A 20,660-nucleotide genomic window follows, 5' to 3' on the forward strand; every position below is an offset into this window, starting at 1 on the left:
ATGGCTCTACCTGGTCCTGAATCGTTCCTAGCATCCTGCTTCTGATATTTGGGTTCTGACCTGGCTTAATTGTGACCACTCTCCTGCATACCGTTTTGGGCTTCATGCCATGTGCCCTGCCAGAGGGCTTCCTGCCATGTGCCCTGCCAGTGGGCTTCCTGCCGTGTGCCCTGCTAGAGGGTCTTTAGTTCCACGCCTGTCCAGCATGATTTTCCAGTCCATGTATTACGATTAACTGTATGTTGTCTGTGCTTTATTCTACTGTATATACTAGTCCTGTTCCTGATCAGCCAGCTTTCTTCAATATAATCTGTTCTTATATACCAGCCTGGTGTGTGACTTATCTTTTGTCTGCACCTATCTGTCAATATGCATCTCGAAGTACAGACAGAGCATCGGATATCCCCTGGACTTGGGCTTCTACCCAACCTGTTGACCCGTGCCCTGATACCCCCCCCTTTTGTATTATTAAATTTTTTATGATGTCCCAAGGGATCAAGGATAACATGCAGTAGTTGATCCTGCTGTTAAAAGAAATTTGTTTTTCAATCCCGACAGGAACTATACAAAGTTTGATGGTTTAATTAAAGCCAGTCTTAATAAGAAATGGCAGGAATACTGGGACAAATAAACAATGCACTTTGTCAAATAAAGTCAAAGAAATTAAAAATTAAACAATATTAACATTAAACTGGCAAGATGTGCAAAAACCACATAAAATCTGTTCTAAATGACTGTACAAGATATTAAAAGTTGGATATCTATTAAATACATGATAAATGTCAATCGAATAATTTAAAAAAACGCATGTAATCTAGATCAACTAGCTGTTACAATCCTGATTCCACAGAGGAGATGGAGAACTCCATCCAACTCCCATGAGTCACAGAGACCACCGCAGAGACAAGTTAGACCCTCCTCCAACTCGCTATGTAAAAAGTTTATACTTTTTCAAGTTTTTGCATTTCTGGCAACACCATTTTTTGGACAAATATTAATGCTGTTAACAGTTTTGTCTGAGGGGTATTCTGAGGTAAAATGTTCTCCAGGGTTCTTTTCTCCTGGATCAGCATTAAATATGACAAAAGTAATAACACTGTATATCAGCATTAGAATCACTGTTCAAATGTCTAATGTCACCCTACAGATAGTGTATTTTATTTATAATATAACTTCCCCCAAGGTCTACTGGAATTTGGAACTCCAAAATGTGCATTGAATGGATTCAATACCAAGGTAATCCAGAAACCAAGATAAGCATAGTCATGGGTGGAGGACACCATCATTTTTTCATTTAAAACAATTCTTAATCATTTCTTAATGCATTAATGAATTCATATATTAATTAACCATGTGTTTCTAACAGGGGCGTAACTAGAAACCTCAGGGCCCCGGTGTGAGAATCTGTTAAGGGCCCCCCCACCCCATCTATCCCTTTCTCACTACCCTCTCCCTCCCTACCCCCCCTTCTCACGATCTACCCTCTCCCTCCCTACCCCCCTTCTCATGATCTAGCCTCTCCCTCCCCACCCCCCCTTCTCACGATCTACCCTCTCCCTCCCTACCCCCCCTTCTCACGATCTAGCCTCTCCCTCCCTACCCCCCCTTCTCACGATCTACCCACTCCCTCCCTACCCCCCTTTGTAGGTCACTTACCGTCAACTCCTGTGTTGGGAGCGTGAGGCGTTTGTCTCGGGTGCCGGCGCTTCACTGCTGAGCGCTGGCATATGATGTCAAATGCCGGCGCTCAGCGTGAAGCGTGAAGGAGACGGCGACAGCAGCAGCGGCGACGGCGGCAGCAGCGGCGACGGCGGCAGCAGCAGCGGCGTGGAGCAGAGGCATCCTGGATTTCTGTCAGTCAGGGGGGCCCAAGAGTTGCTGAGCGGTCGTTTTCAGCAACTGCTCGGCACCCCTTGGGCCCCCCTGACTGGCAGAACGCATGTGATTTTACAGGAAAAGTTATGTGCGACGTGGGCAGAAACGACTATTTTTAATTCCAAATAATCAAGCACTAGATTAAACAATTAGAGACTCAGTATTAAAATACTAAAAGAGGAGCACGGAAAAAGATGCATAGTAATGTTCAGTAAAGAACATACCTTTGGAACTGAGATGCTAATAAGTAATAAAAAAATCAAGGAGGAGGTGGAGGAAGTGAAGCAGGAAAAACAGTAGAAGGATACAGATGAAAGACAGAAAGGGAGGAGGGAGTGACAAAGGGAGTGTGCCATTCTCACTTCATATATAGCCTCTCTGAGCTCGGAGCTACGCCAGCATCATCTGCAAATAAACACATAACAAAAGACATCTGCCGACTGCAAGACTTTTTTTTATTATATTTTTTTTAGCGGTCATCCAGAAGTAAGTGGATGTTTATTTTTAATCACTATATTTCCTGCTTCTAATGAGAAATATACCGTAGACAATGCCGTCTGTACGAAGAAATGTCTTAACTCTATAAGTGCACTTAACACACTGCGTTCACATACAATGTCCATACCGTAGTGAAAGGCATCATAGGTTCTGTGTCTCCTATAATGCCTGATAACATGCTAAGGTTACAAGTCAACTTGTCAGTGAGACTACTAAGCACTATCCTAGTATTATATTTCCTGTTTTGCTTCACCTGATTGTTTACTATCCGTGTATTTCTTTATGTTGCACTCATTTCAGAAAAAAATTTACCCTGAAGTGTAGTTGTTTTACTGACTGCCACTGTGATTTCCCAGCAGCTAAAGGAACCTGGCAACCCAAAATTATTTACATCTGTAAACCAGAGGAAAAAACTATTTCCATTGTGCAGTTTGCTTTGTTAGTATAAACAGAATTATATTTGTTTGAATGGAGGGGCGGTGAAGCAGCCTGAGACTTGGCATTAAAATGTGCATTTCCTTCCCCTAGGATAGAGATGTTACTGGTAGTTACTAGGTGGCAAACCTTTGTTGTAGCAGTCTGAAATCGAGTGGGCTTTCCTTCTTATACTATAGAGAGCTCAGCAGGTTGTAAACTGGGACTAGTGCTTTTAGCAAAACAAAGCACTGGTCGCATACATTATATAGTAACCAGAAGACCAATGTTGTATGTTTGACTAGGAGGGGGGGTTACATGGAGTAGAACTGGTACATGTTCACTGTTATCACACTTAAAGGCCACACTACCCTTACACACAACTGCCCTTACACGCAACTGCCCATAAACACACATATACACATACACTGCCCTTACACATGACTGCCCACACACACTGCCTTTACACTAGGGCTGAAACAACTAATCGATAAAATCGATAATAATCGATAATGAAAATCGTTGTCAACTATTTTCATTATAGATTAGTCGAATCGATTTTTATCGATTTTATCCTTATATAATCCGACCTCAAACAGAGATCGGATTATAACACTAGAATCCAGATGTGGTGGGGGTCTGCATCGCATAGACATCCTCCGTTACTGCCCTTCACTTACGCTGAGGCTTCTATGAAGCTGCAGTGTAAGTGCCTGTCAGCAACGGAGGTTCACAAAATACCAGGGAGTCGGGAGAGAGGCAGAGTGGTGTATGGGAGGGGGAGGAGTCAGAGGGGTGTATGGGAGCCACCCTCCCATACACCACTCTGGCTCCTCCCCCTCCCATACGTCACTCTGCCTCTCTACCCGGCTCCCTTGTGTCTTGTGAACCTCCGTTGCTGACAGGAGGCAGAGTGGCGTATGGGAGGGGGGAGGAGGCAGAGTGGCATATGGGAGGGGGGAGGAGGCAGAGTGGCGTATGGGAGGGGGGAGGAGGCAGAGTGGCGTATGGGAGGGGGGAGGAGGCAGAGTGGAGTATGGGAGGGGGGAGGAGGCAGAGTGGAGTATGGGAGGGGGGAGGAGGCAGAGTGGCGTATGGGAGGGGGAGGAGGCAGCGTGGTGTATGGGAGGGGGAGGAGCCAGCATGGTGTATGGGAGGGGGAGGAGCCAGCATGGTGTATGGGAGGGGGAGGGGCCAGCATGGTGTATGGGAGGGGGAGTAGGCAAAGTGGTGTATGGGAGGGAGGAGGAGGCAAAGTGGTGGATGGGAGGGGGGAGGAGGCAGAGTGGAGTATGGGAGGGGGAGGAGGCAGAGTGGAGTATGGGTGAGTTATAGTGGTGTATGGGGGTATAATGAATTTCAGGGAGGCAGAATGGCATATCTGGGGGAGTTAGAGTGGTTTATAGGGGAGGTAGAGTGGTGTATGGGGGTATAATGAATTTCAGAGTGGGATATCTGGGGGAGGCAGAGTGGTGAATAAGGGAGAATTTCAGGGTGGTGCAGGGCATTTATGGGGAGCGGAGTGGCATATCAGGGTGCACAGTGGCATATAGGGAGGTATAAGGCTTAAATGGGGATGAGTGGCATATTGAAAGTTATAAGGCATATCAGGGGGGCATCAGGGGGTAAAAGGTATATCGGGGGGCTCAGTTGGATATCACTGGCATATAAGGAGTATAAGGCATATCGGGGGCACAGTGGAATCTCTGGCATATAAGAGGTATAAGGCATATATGGAGCAGAGTGGCAAGCTGGGGGTCAGATGTGCATAACTGGGGCAGTTTGGTAAATAAAAGAAAATATAAACAAGGCTTTTTTCTCAGTTTTTATTAAATATGAAAAATAGTTAACATATGAATTAATATTTACTAATAACTTTGTATTAAAACCTAGTTTGAGAAACACTGTGTTTGGGTTCTTGTAGCTTTTATTATTATGTCAGTAAAATAAGAAGGTGAATAGAGAGAGGCCATTGCAATAAAGAGATGAAAGTGTAATTTGTACGTTTTTTATTACATTATTTCAAATAATAAAAAAAATAGCATTTTTTATCCGATTAATCGAAAAAATAATCAGCAAACTAATCGATTATTAAAATAATCGTTAGTTGCAGCCCTACTTTACACACACCTGCTAATTAACACACATATACACATACACTGTCCTTACACACCCCTGCTTTTACACATACCTGCCCATAAACACGCATATACACATACACTGCCCTCACACATGACTTCCCATTAACACATATATACACGTACATTGTCCTTACACATACCTGCCCATTAACACACATATACACATACATTGCCCTTACACACACCTGCCCATACGCGCTGTCTTTACACACACCTGCCCATTAACATGCATGTACACATATACTGCCCTTACACACGCTTGGCCATACACACTGTCCTTACACATGCCAGCCCATAAACATGCATATCCACATTCACTGCCTTTACACACACCAGCCCATAAACATGCATATACACATACACTGCCTTTACACACACCAGCCCATAAACACACATATACACATACAGTGCCCTTACACACACCTGCTCATACACAATCCTGCCCATAAACATGCATATACACATTCACTGCCTTTACACACACCAGCCCATAAACATGCATATACACATACACTGCCTTTACACACACCGGCCCATAAACACACATACACATACACTGCCCTTACACACCCCTGCCTTTACACACACACATGCACATACTCACACGGGCTTATAAGCACACAAATACCTACACTGCTCTTACACAAACACACACACAAGCCTACTGTCACGTCCTACCCAGGCTGTGGAGCTGCATATCTCATTCTTGCGTCAGTTTCCCTGTTTTGCTTCGATCCATTCCTGGATTTCCTTTTGCTCTGTTCTGATCTTCCATTCGTTGCTTCTGCTTCTGCTCTTTGCTTCTGCTCTGTTTCCTTTATAAGGTGTGCCCCTCCAGTGTGTTCTGTTTGTCTCAGTCTGCAGTCTAAAGGTATGTCTCAGTGCTATGTGTTTGGATTTCATGTTTGGTTTGTTTTGTACCTTTGTCAGCAGGGATTAGCGTTAGGATCCACCGTCATTGGAGTACTTTGGCGTAGTGGTGGGCTAAGCATACTATGGCCATAAGATGTGACGGAATCTCCAATAGTTATCAACCAGTCCTAGGCTAGTTTCTGTATTTATGTGTGTCAGTCTGTCCTGTATCCCCGGCAGCGGGGTGTCCTGTCTTGTTCCCTGTTGTGCCCTGTGTTATGTATATCTTGTCTGGTTTTGTTTATTCCTTGTCTTGTTCACTGTTGTGCTCAGTAACATGTATATCTTGTCTGGTTATGTTTCGTGCTTGGTCTCCCTGTCCCTTGCTTGTTATGTGTCTGCTATATTTCTCTGCTTAGCTTCCATACTCCCAGCCTGCAGCATGCCGCACATGAGTCCTGTGTGATGTCTCATGCCTGTTCCAGGGTGCCTGCAGGATTTCACTTTGTTTCTTTTTGGATTACATCTGCTGCTATGTCAGGGCGCTGGTATGTGGCTGCACAACCCTATATACTCAACACCCAGGTGAGTGCGGTCACCCTGCAACCAGGCCCTGTCCAACTCCCCTACTGCATCGTAACTCCTGCACACAATCTTTGGCCGCGCTGGGTCCTTTCAGTTATCCGTATGGACCCGGTCCGTGACACCTACAAACTCACATATATACATATACACTGCCCTTACACCCCTTTCTCATCTTCCATCCTCCACCTTCCATTCAATTTTGGGAGCATGAGATCTGTCACTCCAGCCCTCTGCTTTATTGCTCCATCATCACTATGCGCCAGCTATAAATGCAGAGCGCGGGGATGATGTCAAATCTCGGCACTCGGCATCATTTGCCAGCGCAGAGTGATTAGGGAATCAGGAAGCCGAGGTCTGAAGTAATGTTGGGCCAGTTAGAGAGGGATTGTAATCTCCCCAACCAGTCCAGCAGCTGCCCGAGGCGAGTGCCTCATCCTTCCTACAGTCCTGTATTATTTCCTGCAATGGGATTAGGCACAGGCAAAAATATTATTCTTGATGTTACATAGTTACATAGTTACATAGTTCATAAGGTTGAAAAAAAGACCTAAGTCCATCAAGTTCAACCCTTCTACCTAACCTTTCTATTCTTGATCTTGATGTGTAATAGCTTTGCAGATAAATCTTATTCTAGGTTTTGCCAAATGAGTCATTCTATAAAATAAAGTTGAAGGATCCTTTAAGTCAGTATTAGGGCTCCATGTAAATTGATTTGGAGGGCAGCAGACTAATTTAGTCTATAGCAAATATCTAAATGTATATATTTTATTCAATAGTCCTCTGACACTTTACTGACTGGCTGACTGTGAGTACAATTACTTCTAATAGTCTAAGCATTAACATTAATCAAGTTATCAGTTTATTGTTAGTACCATATTATTTTGAGGAAATGATATATTTAAGTGTTACCTGCAAAAGACTATTATTGTTATTGTTGTTAGTCTGCCTACACATTACTGTACATTGAGGTTTTTTTTCTTTATTCTATTTTGTTTATTTTTCACCTTAAGCTTTTTTGTTGAAAGCTTGCTTAAAATATGTATTTATTATTATTATTATTATTTCTATAAACACAAGTTATATTAACAATTTTTCTAATATTAATAGTTTGCTTGCAACTTGTAACAGCTTTTCTTTTACAACAAATGTTGGTCAATTTTAGGATAAGGTCTAGTGCTCAACATCATAGTCATGTCTAGATCTAGAGTAGCAGAAGCCAGCATTCGCGATTGGGCATTCCCTTCCAGCGTCATTGCTGATTCATCATCATCTGATTGCTATGGAGCCCTGCTGTTCACAGTAGGATCAATACAGGAGGGATCAGAGTGTAAGTTTCTCACTCCTCCTTGTGTTCCTATGTTCTCAAAAGAAAGCCTTACTTGTCCTGAAAAAAAAAATCTAATTTGTATGTACATCAAACATCTAAAAGGGAAATTTGATTAAACCAACATTTGATAAAAATGGCAAAAAAAGCTCAGGGCATTAAAGTATTTACACATGCTCCAGAAGGGGTTAAAAGGCACTGTGTACCGCAAAGACACAGATTGCCGGAATATGATGTCGCTTCCCAGATCTCTTCAGTAAGGATGGCCGCCATGGAGGAACAGCTGGGGTCACAAGCCTAGGGCAAAGCCCAAGGTAAATACACATTTGTCATCTGTCATGTTACCTCTACATTTAGTTTTAAAATATCTTTATCAAAGGGAAATACATACTTCACAAAATTTACACTTTATCAATATTAAATGTAAGGGAAATACAAAGTGTGACAGAAGACTTTAGAGAGATGTTCCATTGATGATGTGTAAATCCCAGCAGACAAACAAACCAACCTGTCTTGACGCTATAGACTAGATTGACAATGCCTGCTGAACTTGCTAAGTGCATAAACCTGTCTAAACTTGGAAGTGTCGGCACAGGAGAATCCCAGCACTAACACACAGCCTGATTGTCATTCTGTTAAATGTAGCTTAGTTATTGTAAATAATGAAAGCAATAATAATTATACTTAACGTGTTAAGGACAGAGCTGGTTTTTTTTGTTGCTGTTTTACAATCTCTGCAGTGCTCATGTTTAGCTGTAATTTTCTTTTCTCTCATTTACTGTACCCACATAAATTATATATTGTTTTTTTCAGGACAAAAAAGGACTTTTTTTAGATGCTATTATTTTGATCATATCATCTAATTTACTATAAAAAATAAACAATATGGTGAGAAATGTCTTACTTTTATTTTAAAAAATATTTTACTCATCTAAAAAGATTAATGAAAAAAACTGCTAAATAGGTTTTACTATTTATCCTGAGTTTAGAAATACCCAGTGTTTTCATGGTTTTTTTGCATGTTATAGGGCAAGTAGCATATTGCTATTACAAAACCATTTTGTTTTCCAAAACTGGTCATTCTGCCCCCATATTCTGTTTGGGACATCTTTGAAGCCAGTCAATTAAATGTACTGCCATCAAACTATATATGTTTGAAAACTAGACACCTCAAGGTATTTCAAATGCTAGTATTTTAACTCTTTCCATGCATTAATTCTACTACCAGCTTTTGTCAAACATTGTGGTAGCAATAGTTTTGCATTTTTTCTCTACACACATTGTACTTTAGGTATGAATTTACAACTCCTGAGGTATGTCACAGCCAAAAAAACAACATTCTGAATACAGTGCTTCCATTCATGCATAGGTTTCTTGATTTGTTTGAGGGCTAAAAGACCACATTTGGGAAGTGTGCTTTTTAGAATTTTTTTACATTTTATCACAAGCCTTTGTCAAAGTTTGCCATAGTATTTTTAGTGTGTTTTTTCACACACTTTCTATTCCAGGTAAGAATTTACAGCTCCTGGAATACGTCACTGTCAAATAACATCACAATATGCATTCAGCAACATCTCTTGAGTACAGTGATGCCACCAAAGCATAGGTTTGTTTGGTCACATGTGGAAGGTGCAATGGGCCAGTTACAAGGGAGAGTTTTGATCTCCCCAACCAACCTACTTACACCATGGAGAGTGTGCCAGCTCAGCACACTCTCCATAGACTTCATTAAAAGCCACAGAGTGCCTTTAAGATACGGTGCATCAGAAAATGATGTTGTGTCCTGGTGCTCTGTTTTTTAAAGCCACATATGGCAAGTTTTTACCGTGACCACAGAGGCCCGGGTCTATGGCGGCTCAAAATGTAAATATACCATGGTATTCACTGGATAATTGATTTTATGTATTATATGTAGTACACATTGTAGTTGTTTGTACTTTCTAACAAGGGTGAGAGACATTTGTTAACTTGGTGCAGCTAGTAGGGTAAATAAGCAATCTTTGTTGTTTAAAATTTCAGTTCTTGCAAAATACAAACAAGATGCATATCCATATAAAGCATGTCACTTTCCTAAATCCTATAGTACATTTAGCATTTTATATCTTTTCATCTATCTTTATATCCATAGATGCATATATTGGATATCCACATACCTGCCAAACAGAGTAAATGCTTGGTGGCTGTTCTTAAAAAACGCTCCTTATCTGGCCCTTTTTCTGTGTTTGGCCCAGAGTCTGGTTGAAGCTCTACTTTTCCAGGTTTCCTTCAAGCTTCAAGCAGGGGAGCTTTGTGTGACCATGTCTCACACCCAAAGAGAAGTTACATGATTGCTTGTTGTTATTTCCATTAAGCAAGTTCTGCCAGCCTGGGACACTGGATGACAAGTAAATATTTATATAGGCTTTTCCCCACACACCTTGTAAGTATGTGGTAAATGATTTAGGAAACTAGTCAGTAACAACACATTTGGATTTGATTACCTGATAAAAAATCTGTTTATTGATACATTTTATTAATAGTTTTCTGTCTTGGGGATTTAAATAACAGTTTCTGCTGGGGATGAGAGAGGATTTGCAAGAAATAGATATTTCTGAAACTATCTGTTGGCAATTCAAATTAGTGCATGCATAGCTCCCTTAAAAAAAAAGTAGCAGCTAATGTGGTACTCATGGGTATCCTTAAAGTTTAATACCGAGATTTTATTTCAGATGTAAAACAATTATATCAAAAATATATATCCAGTATTTATTGGTCTTTGTGCATATGTTTTCCTTCAACTCTCAAAGAACTGCTTATGAAAGTACTGTTGTTATTGTTATTATTATTATTATTATTATTATTATTATTATTATTATTATTATTATTATCTTTTATATATATATATATATATATATATATATATATATATATATATATATATATATATATATATATATATATATATATATATATATATATATATATATATATATATATATATATATATATAGCGCCAACAATTTACGCAGCACTTAATACAATACATATATTCAAGGGGTATGACAAGACGAGAATTGACAGACTAAGACAAACCGATACATTAGGTGGAGAGTTATAACAGCAAAACTGACTATAATATACTTTAATTATCTGACATTACCATACCATCTGCATGTGTCAAATGTGAACGATTCTGAAATTGAAACACAGAATAACCATGAATATATATTTTAGTGGATGTGACAGACAATGGTGGTAACAATGTGCTGAACAATTAAGAAACTGAGTACATTGATATGAAGATTTGAAAATTGCTAAACATTTTTTTCTATTACAGTTTGGAGTATCAATTAGACTGAGCTCCTAATGTTAGCCTAAAGCCACTGAAAAATGACAGACAGTGCAAATTGGTTGCAAGTCCATTCCTAATTAAAGGAAAAGGGCTCCTTATTTGGTATATTTTTAATTCAAACTTCATATTTTGTTGCTAAAGCTATTTTAAGTAGGATTGGGTGGGAGTGTATATTTGAAATTCTGTCAAGTGCAAGCAATTAATTATTACAACACATTTTTATAGACTTTTGAGTACTCCTGTTAGTATAAAATTGACAGGTTTTTTTTATACTAAGAGTACTGAGAGATTGTATGTATGTTAGATTTTATGGAATAGAAAATGAAAATGAAGAGACATGATGGGAGATATTAAGAGCAGAAATTACAAATTGTCATGTTACATAGCCTACAAGCGCATATTTCATATAATGTCATTGTCACAAATGGGTGGTTTTACACACCCCTATAAAAACAGGCTAACATATATATATATATATATATATATATATATATATATATATATATATATATATATATATATATATATATATATATATATATATATATTGTAAATTGCAGAGTATGCGGTGATACCTTTTTTCTTGTACTAACATAATATTTAAAAGACAAGCTTTCGAGAGTTATCCTCTCTTCATCAGGTCTGAAGCAATACTGATCAACATGATAGAGGTTAGAACTTAAAACAAGTGATGGTATAAGCGAAGGGGAGGGTGGTGGTGTCATAAACAATATATATATATGTATGTATATATATATATATATATATATACATACACATATGTATAAACATACACACAAACATACACATTATATATATATATATATATATATATATATATATATATATATATATATATATATATATATATATATATATATATATGTGTATGTATAAAGAAATTACAAATGTGTCTTGCACCTTGACACAATTTTTCCATAGCCTAAATTTATGTTTCTAATTTTCATTAAGCTTAATGATTTGCATATAGATGCCCTTTATCTGTTTTGACTATAAATTAGAGACAACAAAAGACAGCTATTCAAACAGCTTCCCTGCCAGGTCTTCACTTTGTTCTTTCAACTGAGCCTGGTAAATTTATGTTTAAGTATCCCAGACATAAGGCAAGAGAACTTTCTGTTCAGAAGTGTGGGAATGCTGCATGGGGAAAAAGCTTTTATTAAATCTGTAAAAGAGTTGGGGGCAAACACACAAGAGAGGTCAGACGTGATGAAATGAGAAGCAAACTGAGTGTATTCTACTGACCTTTTAAAATTCAGGCGATGTTCAAGTTGTAAAGGGCATTTTAAATCAATATAGAATACCCTTCTACATACCCTAGTGTTATATTAACAATCTGGTTTGCTTACGTGTTAGAATCCAAACAGCTGTTGTGTTTACTCCCATGAAAAACTATTAATTGTTTTATTTAGTTTCATGTCAGTTTGTCATTTTTTCAGTATTAAATGGGACAGAAGTATGTTTTTTAAACCTTTTTTCTACTACAGACATTTTAACTAGTGTATTGGGCTATAATAGACATGCTTATGGCATAATAAAGGCACCCTCATGTGTTATAATCAATCTATCTATTCCATGTATCACTATCTTTTAGGCTCCAATAGAGCTTCATCTAAGACAGACTTTGTGTCAGAATGAGTAGCTTATTCAAACAAGTCTATTTCAAAAATACTAAGATTTATTATTTCAATTTTTGATTTTGCCTTTATATAGTACATTTCCCCCAATATTTTCATACTTATATGATATATAAGATATGTGATATCTCTGTTAATCCCCAAAATTGTGTACAATTCCCTACCTACATCTGAGAAACAGAATTGTATGGCAGATAAAAACCATTAGGCCCATCTAATCTATATTACAAATTGTACTTTTCTACACTATTCCTAACCTGTACAAGGTATATAATTGATGCATTTAATAAATCTAGATTTTGAAATACTTAAAAAAAGCCAATATTTTGTGTTCTAAATGAAATATTTCCCAATAAACCAAAACAAATTACACAACAGTACAAAGTTAACTGTTGGACTGTGTTTGGCTACCAATACAATTGTTACATTTGGCAAATAAATCATTCATGAGCAACATCCTCTGCGTTCGCAAAGACTAAAAATCTGGTGTCTCAATTAAACTACATGTAATAATTGAATTATGATTCCAAGAGTATTGCTCACAAAGACCCACTGGACTTCCATCTAGCTCAAAAATATCAAGTTTTTGTTTATTACTTAATAGAAGTAGTGGATATCTCATGCAGCTAAGATTTTCCTGCAGTAGAAGATGACTGGGATTGATCCCTCTAAATATATGTAAAGTCAAGAAGTTAAATCCACATCTCCCTTGAAAACTCTCCTCTTAACTTTCCATTTAGAGTAAGAATATATTCATTTAAGTGAACATAGTCAGGCAGCTTATAGTACTATAAAGAATAATTATCATTGTAAAGCACCACTTTATAAAATATATGTATAAATATTGATGCCAAAATAACCCAAAATAATTTTCAGTTGTCTACATCAAACTGATTTTTGCTAATTGTCAGTATGACATACATGGCACACTTGCTCAGTTATGATTTAAAAAAGGTAAAAGACATGATGTGATTAATCAGATGTGAAATAAAATAGTAAGCAGCTCTTATGTTTCTTATTTAACATATTTATATGATAAATATTAACCTTTCCTGCCGACAATTCCATCAGGTAAAGAGTGGTGAATGATTAGGCTGTTGGGGAAATATAGAATACTAAATACTGTGGTTACTGTTGCATTACTCAGATTATGTTACAATGTACATTAACCATGAATACTCACCCAGATCATGCAATAGAAAGCTGAATATCTTTAACAGATGTGCCTGTGCTTAAATAGTGCATTTTACAAGACTGGCAGACGGCTCAACATCTAAAGTCTGTCTCCTGTCATACATATTCTCAATTACCTTTACAGCACATCAGAGAAACTTGAAACATATCATAATTATCCTTCTCAAGTGGAGAAATGAAAGTAATAATTTAAATTGTATGATCCTCTGTTGTAGAATAAAGATGTTGTGCTTACAACAATCAGGATTCTCAACTAGTGAGTGACAGGTAATAATAATTAAATATCTCATCTGCTTTGCAATTTAAACATCCTCTCAACAAATGTACTTTCTCAGCACTGGAATTTGTGTACATAAAATCATAGCCTCAAGCATCCACAAAGCAGAGTTAATAGTATGAATAAAGTCATAAAAATGTTGAATACAAATGTATAGCTAGCTATACAAAAGTCTATACCTTTTGGTTCACTTATTATTGGCGGTTTGTCACACATATTTTGAAACCTGTGTTAATGCTCGATTATAAGACGACCCTGATTATAAGACGACCCCCCAAAATCTGAATATTAAATTAAGAAAAAAAGAAAAAGCCTGACTATAAGATGACCCTATAGGAAAAAAGTTTTACCAGTAAATGTTAATTCATGTAAACTGTGAACAATTGTTTCTTAATGAAAGCTATGATTGAGAAAAAATATTTTGTTTTTATTTCCTTTTTTTACAACCTGCCCCCCCCAGTTATGCACATCTGCCCCTAGGCTTGCCACTCTTCCCCAGAAATGCCTCATACCCCCTATATGCCACTGTGCCCCATGGTATGCCTTTTAACCCTCTATATGCCACTGTACCCCGTGATATGCCTTTTGACCCCATATGTGTCACTCTGCCTCAAGAATTGCCTTATACCCCTATATGCCACTCTGGCATTTAGGGGGTTAAAAGGCATATTATGGGGAAAAGTGGCATATAGGGAGGTATAAGGCATTTCAGGAGGCAGAGTGGCGTATAGAGGGTTAAAAGGCATTTCTGGAGGCAGAGTGGCATTAAGGGGGTTAAAAGGCATTTCACAGAGCACACTGCCTCCAGAAATGCCTTATGCCCCCCATTTAACACTCCCTCCCCCTACCTCCTCCAAACTTACCGGTGCTTCTGAGTCCCCGGTGCTTAGTCCGGGCAGCGCGTAGAGCACTAAGCGATTCGCGTACACAACTTCCGCTGCAGCGGAAGTTGTCTACGCGAATCGGGTAGAGCTCTACACGCTGCCCAGACTAAGCACTGGGCACTCAGATGCACCTGTAAATTGGAGGCGGGCATAACACAGGAGGATCCAGGTGCCCTGCATCGCTACGGGGGATCTGGATCTTAGTCTCATAGTCAGACCTATTTGAGGTCTGATTATAAGACGAGGGGTATTTTTCGGAACATTTGCTCTGGAAAAAACCTTGTCTTATAATCGAGCAAATAAGGTACATGACAAATATAGACATTGTACTCAAAAATTGTTTTTGCATAAAACTGTGTACAGTGCTACCTTTTCTACCTCCAAGAGATGTGAGTTATCCTCCACCAAAAGTTGTAATATTGCCTACCCTGAAAATAGGAAATAATTAGGGATCCAAAGTGAAAGCTCTGCATCTAGATTGTAAGTACATGTATTATTAATGCACTGCACTTACCAAATTGGCAAAGTTGTTATCCCACTATTGCTGTTTTTGTGGATATGATATTGTCTTTAATGTAGTACCACATGTCATTGAATGTTGAATGAATGAGAAGCATTGGCCACATTCATTTTTGACAGCTGTATTGCAAGGTTTTATTCTTGTAAGATAGTTCCTGTTGATCCAAAAAAAGACAAAAAAAACAGTTTGTGGCTTTTTCCAATTTTGCAACAAAACTAGGGGGAAAAGTGTGGTCTTACCATTGATTTATAAAGAGGCAACATTTTATTTTTATCCTGCAAATTGATGCCCCTTTTTATACATGACTATACCTTACTTGCCTTAGCAACTGCTGACTGACATTGCACATTGTTGCCTAGTTTGTTTTACACCATTTAGGGTGTAAATTGCTTGTGCATTCCTTACCCAAAGTGCATAACTCTGCATTTATCTACATTAAATTTAATCTGCCATTTGTGTGCCCTGTCCCCCAGTCTATCTAAATCCCTCTGCAGAAAAGTAATATCCTGCTCACATTGTGTTGTCATCCGCAAATACGGAAACATGACTTTCAATGCCTATTTCAAGATCATTTATAAATATGTTAAATAAAATTGGTCCCAGAACAGAACCCCGAGGGACACCACTTACCATTTTTGTCCAGGTGGAAAAATTACCATTTATGACAACTCTCTATACTTCATAAGAACAAGTATTTGCATCTTTCAGGTTTCTTTCAGGTTGAATACTAATCTATTGTGTGGAACCATGTCAAACGCCTTGGCAAAATCCAAGTAGATTACATCCACTGCAACACCTTGATCTACACTTCTATTAACTTCTTCATAGAATGCAATTAACTTAGTAGATATGGGTCTAAGATGAGTCTGCTAAAATAGTTAAATGTGTTGAGGTTAGTTCTGTTGGAGTCTGTTGGAGCAAATGTAGTGTGGCAGCTCTGGACATGGGAATATGTAAACAAGAACATGGGCAAATAATACATATTGATGTCTGTTCCACTAACAGTCTGTTAGTCTGTTCCACTAAGTTAATATTTGAGTATGGATGTTATTGTTGGCAAAAGTAGCTTTTAGAAATGTTTTTAAACAGCTGTAATAGCTCACACTCTTATCTGTCTTTGACTGTATGTTTATTATTTGGGGTCTGGGCAATTATATTGACTTTTATTGACATCCTAAAAAAACACCATAATTAAAATGGAACACTAGGCTAAGCAACCTCTGGCAACCTGGCTGTTGAACTACAACTCCTATGTCTGTAAACCAGCCTTTGTCAGCATCATGACAGACACTCCTAATGTACAATAATTTCTTGGAAACAAATGCTTAAAATGATCATGGATTACTAAAATTGCAAGCTAATGCATGAAATATACCAATATATAAAAAAACTTTCTTTCAATTTATGAAACAATAACATGCATCATTACCCTCATGTATTTTTAAAAAATGTTCAATTCTGGCATAGGTAATTGTCTTCAGAAAATGGGTTCTGAACTTGGCTTTACTCGTCTGTGTTTATATTGGAAGAGGAGTATGCTGCATCCTGTTTTTCTATTCAATTCCCATGACATTGACAGAGTATTTTTGCCTTACATTATGCTCAGCAAACACAACCATAATTCCTGACCTAGTTACACTAATGAATTGAGTCAATGATCTTTTTTGAGATCAAAATTCAGAGCGCTGGGTATGGGACTGTGCTGGATCTGTCTTTTATTTGTCTTTCTTACAGTTGTCAACAAAAAGAAATAATTATATACACATTATATACCATCCTGTTCAAAGGTTTGGGGTCAATTAGCTGTGTAACATCATTGCAAAATTGTTTTCTAATGCTTTCTAATGTAATCAGCCTTTAAACTTAACTTTAGATTAAGTACAATATAAAAATTAGAGTAGGTGAGCTGTGAAACAATCTAAAAGTAAATATAAAATGTGTTTTGACCACCCTGTGGTTCAAAGTTATAAACAAATGTATACTTATAACAAATATCAGACTTCTTTCCTGATGAAGTAACTCATTTATATGAAAAAAATAAGAAAAACAAACACATAGCACAACCTATAAATGCAAAAAAGTATGGTGGAGTGGATGATGTGACACTTTTAAAGAGCACTAAATAAGTGCTATATGCTATAAGAAATAAAACACAATCAAAAGTGCATGATAGATTTATCTTCAAAGAGTGATTTAATAGTGGCATACAAGTACAATATGAATATGCTTACAAGACAGGCATAGACAGCAGACATCAAAGTCCCAAAACATGTAGTAGTCAGGTAATCAATTGGCGTCCGTCCTCCTTTCTGTAGCACCCTGGTCACTTCTGGGTCCAGAATAACAACAAAAAATCCAGAATAACGCATTTCAAATAAGTTATACATTGATTTGCATTTTACTCAGTAAAATAAGTATTTGATCCCCTATCAATCTGCAAGATGTCTGGCTCCCAGATGTCTTTTATACAGGTAACGGGCTGAGATTAGAAGCACTCTCTTAAAGGGAGTGCTCCTAATCTCATCTTGTTACCTGTTTAAAAGACACCTGTCCACAGAAGCAATCAATCAGATCCCTTTTGCAGGGGCCCGCTACTTACCGTCTCTTGTGCCGCCAAGGCATTGCAGGAATCCAGCAGAGTCATGTCACGTATGTCACATGACCCTGCTGCGCATCTGCTTTCCCTGGGTGGTAAAGAAAGTTGTTCTCACAGAGCAACACAGAAGGAAGCAGTGGGCCCCTGCGGAAGTCTGCAAGCGACACAGAGACATCTGCAGTTCAGGTAAGGGGTGGGAGAGGCTGTATGAATGAGTGTGTGAGATTGAGTGAATGAATTAGTGAATTAATGAGAATCTGTGAAAGAGTGAATAAATATTTGTGAATGAGTATATGTAAATGAGTATATGAATGAGCGAATGAATCTGTGAATCTGTGAGTATCTGTGAATGAATCTGTGTGTGAATGAGTAAATGAATATGTGTGTGATAGCATGGATGTGTAAGTGGGGGTATGGCACAGACGGGCTGTTTTGAGGGCAAATATGCCACAGGTGGGCTGTTTTGGGGGCAAAAGTGCCACAGACAGGCTGTTTTGGGGGCAAATATGCCACAGGGAGGCTGTTTTGGGGACAAGGATGGCAAGTCCTATGGTTCCAATCTGGGTGCTAGACAGGTCCTGTGGATGCAATCTGGGTGCCAGAGCTGATTTGATACTAAAGGGAGGACTGGGTGGCATAAATACACAATGTGGGGCTAGCTGGGGGCAATACACAAGGGTGTGGGAGCATTAATTCACAAGCTGGTGCAGGCTGGGCCATCACATAAATCAATACTACAGGGGGGCGGTCTGGTGGGATAAATACACAATGTGAGGATGTTTGGTGGGATTAATATACAATGTGGGGCTAAACACACAAATTCTTGTCCGGATGCAGGTGTCAGTGTGGCAGAGCCTGTCCTGGTGTGTGCTTGGGTGTCAGTGTGGCAGATCCTGTCCTGGTGTGTGTGTGTGTTTGGGTGTCGATGTTGCAGAGCCTGTCCTGGTGTGTGTGTCTGGGTGTCGGTGTCGCAGAGCCTATCCTGGTGTGTGTTTTTTGGATGTCGGTGTGGTAGAGCCTGTCCTGGTGTGTGAATTTGGTCATCTGTTTTCTGGCACTTTACTTATTGTAGGAATAAATTGAACTATTTAATTTTTACTTAGCCAGAGATAAAACGCGCTCTTGAATTTGTAGTCACTTCAGAGGACAAAACTTTCTAGGCCCTGAAATTAGTGCTTTGCTCTATTAAAACTTCCTGTCTAGAGTAGGGCAGTGAATACATCCTGTAATAAAGTACCTACTCTAGATAGTCTACGTGCTTTGTAGGATATCTATTGTTTGTGTCCAAAGCAGGTAGGTGAGTGAGGGTGGTAAACTCTGTGTGTGAGCAATACCTTATTAATGTGTTCTTGTGATGGTCACAACAAATGGAAATTTTGAATTCTGATCATTTTTACATAACCAACATATCCCTTAATAAAAGCTGTATAAAATTAGCTCTTTTGTGTGCTACTTCTTATTTTTTTATTTACCCTAAAGGACATAAAATAATTGGCAAAATGTAATTTGTAGATCAATTCATTCTTACAAGTGCTGTGTAATGTCTGTCTATTCCATTCCATTGTCTATATGTCTTCTTTTTAAACATAGTCATGATTGTGGATGCCTTATATTTAAACATGGATCAAAGTATTACCTTCATAAAAGTGACCTTCTTTATTAGCATAGCTCATAGTTTGATTAATACAATTTTTGGCTCTCCCTAGCAACTCCAGGACAGACCCTGGAGCAGTGTTCAAACTGACTTTTACTTCTTTTATATATTTTTCATTGTACACTGAAGGATATTTTAGCCAAGGGTATGATATATATTTACTTGTGCATAATTTGTAGGTTATTACTATTTTGTAAGCCACAGCCAGGAGTCATTTTGACAAAAGGAATGTGATAGATAATATTGTACCACTGGCCTGATTGACACTTTCATACAGAACAATGATTAAGAAACTGCTCATGTTAATTCAAAGTAGACATTGCAAATTTGCTTCAGTATAAGGTTTTTTCTATTGTAGATGTTACTGATACATACGTATTTTGAATGCTAAACTCCCTATGATTATATTTCAGAAGTCCTTTACAGAAAACTTTCACTGTCAGTTTCTAGGAGGGATGTTAATCTTGGTCAAAAAATCTTCAGGTTAATGCTCTAGACGCTGCAGCGTAGAGTGAAAAGGAAAGCTCATGATCTATGCATTTTGTCTTTCATATAAGTCAAGGACAGTTAGGTGAACTGCAAAGATATACCTCTAGAGAAGGTAATAAAACAAGCAGATCCAAACTGCGGCACAGATAAAACATAAAAAGGTATAATATCAATATGTTGCGAAATGTAGGAATGCCTGTGCATCAAACTATTTGTCATATCCATTGCTTGTTATTGATGGCTGTCTGCTGTGGAATAAAAATGTGTTTTGTGCAAGGCTTTCAGTCAGGATTTTGACCCTTATAGACCCTTTTTTACTTGCTACATATTATTTTCAATCAAGTGATCCTTACAAAGTGCAAAATACC

The sequence above is a fragment of the Spea bombifrons genome, chromosome 4, assembly GCF_027358695.1.
Source record: "Spea bombifrons isolate aSpeBom1 chromosome 4, aSpeBom1.2.pri, whole genome shotgun sequence".
Lineage (NCBI taxonomy): Eukaryota > Metazoa > Chordata > Amphibia > Anura > Pelobatidae > Spea > Spea bombifrons.